This window comes from Gadus macrocephalus, chromosome 3, assembly GCF_031168955.1.
Source record: "Gadus macrocephalus chromosome 3, ASM3116895v1".
In the NCBI taxonomy this organism is placed as follows: domain Eukaryota; kingdom Metazoa; phylum Chordata; class Actinopteri; order Gadiformes; family Gadidae; genus Gadus; species Gadus macrocephalus.
The window spans coordinates 18,329,515-18,332,014 of record NC_082384.1 but is presented as its reverse complement, the minus strand read 5'-3'; the positions used below and the strand labels follow the sequence as shown (position 1 = coordinate 18,332,014).

Genomic DNA, 2,500 nt, shown 5'->3' with positions numbered 1-2,500 from the left:
TGAATCAGGAGACAGGAAACGAGAGGCTTGATAACACCATATCCCCACAGCCAGTGATGGCCCAGTGACGGCTGTGAACCAGCGTGGCTCTGTTTGTTTATTTCTACTCACAGACAGACCCTGGGGGCCGGGGGGCCCGTGGGGGCCGGAACCGCCAACTACACCCTGAAACGAGCAAGGGGAGGAGGAGAAGTGATGAGGATGAGAATAATGGGGGGACCTCCACTAACATACGCCTATGGAAGAGGGAGGCAGGTCTGTGGAGACAGAGGGTTTTATTAAGGGGCCGACCTCGTCTCCTTTATGACCCGGCAGGCCTTGGTTCCCTGGCAATCCTCTGTCTCCCTTCTCTCCCCACGTCTCCAGGTGGGCCGATTAAACCAATCAGACCTCCGTGACCTACACACACACACACACACACACACACACACACACACACACACACACACACACACACACACACACACACACACACACACACACCAAGTCACAGCCAATGTTATTACTATTATGTCATTAGGGAGATGAGTATATGTGTGTGTGTGTGTGTGTGTGTGTGTGTGTGTGTGTGTGTATGACTATGCAAGGGGTGTTTTTCTATGCATGTATAAATGAGAGAGAGAGGAGCGATAAGACCCCATGTTTACCTTGTCTCCCTTCCTGCCTGGGTCTCCCTTCAGTCCTGGTAATCCCGGAGGGCCCTGGGAGGAAGGCATCATGACAAGGTCACACCCATGACTCACACATTACGGCTGAATCAACTCCTGAATGATGTTCTAAAGCAGGTGGTGCATAGCATTGGTTTAAATGCTGCCAAAACGACATAGATATATATATATAGAGATGTATAGTATGGTAAATATGGAATGAAATTTAAATTTAGTACATATCATTTGGTCGGATCTGGGGGCCTACACACTTTATAATAATAGTACCAGAAAATAAATAACATAAATACGATGACAGATTTGATGTATGACAACATCAACGTCAGACTGTGTGCGAGACAACGCTTCTGAACCGGATTGTTGGGATGTCTATTAAAATGCAAAAAATACAAACGTACCATTGGCCCAGGGGGTCCAGTCTGTCCTGGAGGTCCATTCAGTCCCTGCTCTCCCTGTTAACCACACAACACACACCAGAACGCTGGTCAGATCAGACCGCTCCAATACCACTGGGTCTCTATCGGCTTATCACTGACCATGATGATGATGATGATGATGATGATGATGATCATCATCATCATCATCATCATCATCATCATCATCATCACCATCCTCCCATTTCCCCAGCACTTACTGCAGAACCATCCAATTACTAAATGGATCCCTAAATGAATTTTGCATCTGCACTATATGAAGGCAAAGCACTTACTACTGTAATTTAAACCAACAGATAGTTGATTCGAAATTTGCACCAGGCTTTCCTCTTAGACCGTCAATATCTGTACCCATGAATGTAATGTAATGTATGTATGGGGTGGGAATTATGTGCAACATGTTTTTCATCTTATTATGCATCCTGACTGTTATGCTCTGATAGTTTGTTGTTCTGTCCTGAGAACAAGGAAACAAATCCCTGACAACAAGTTGTTACGCTAATAAAGCATTGCATCTTGAATCCTGACGAGGCTGATGATCAGAAGGAACTCACTGCGGGGCCGGGTATCCCTCTTAGTCCCTGGGGGCCAGGTTTCCCAGAGTTCCCCTGTGCTCCGACGGGTCCTGTCTTCCCTACGAAGCCCTCCATCCCGGGTGATCCCTGAGGGACAGAAAAGACGTCAGGTTGTGTAGTTATGTGATTGACATTGACAGTCGGAAATAAATGGCTTGTTATAAATGTTGATCATTTTCAACAGTTTTATTTTAGAGTTGCCAGTGTTTATGTGACAGCTTACCTTTGTTCCTTTCATGCCTGTCTTGCCCTCCTTTCCTGATTTCCCCAAGTGGCCCTAAATATGAGCAACACGCAATTAAAAAGCTGTCAAAACTATTAACATCAAACGTACAATAAAGTGCTCTTTAATACAAACACACACACATGCAAAATATGTACCTAGGACGAAAACACAAACACACACACACACACACACACGCACGCTTGAACAAACACACATACACTCCTACGCACGCACACACAAAGACACACACACACACACACACACACAAACACCTACGCATAAACACAAAGACACACAAAGGCACACACGCACACACACACAAACGCACACATACATGTGTGCGTACATGTGTACACACGTATATACACAGAAACACCTACTCACACATACAGACAAACCTACGCACGCATGCACACACACAAACACACGCACACAAAAACAAACACACACACACACACACACACACACACACACACACACACACACACACACACACACACACACACACACACACACACACACACACACACACACACAGAAACAGGCACATACCCGTCTTCCAGGCGGTCCCGTCGGCCCAGGCTCTCCGGATGCTCC

At 46.2% G+C, this 2,500-nt stretch overlaps 1 pseudogene; it reads right to left on the bottom strand.

The window, feature by feature from the left end:
- The window catches only part of LOC132453751 (collagen alpha-1(XI) chain-like), a 27,614-nt pseudogene that overhangs the window by 1,745 nt on the left and 23,369 nt on the right, over positions 1 to 2,500 (bottom strand).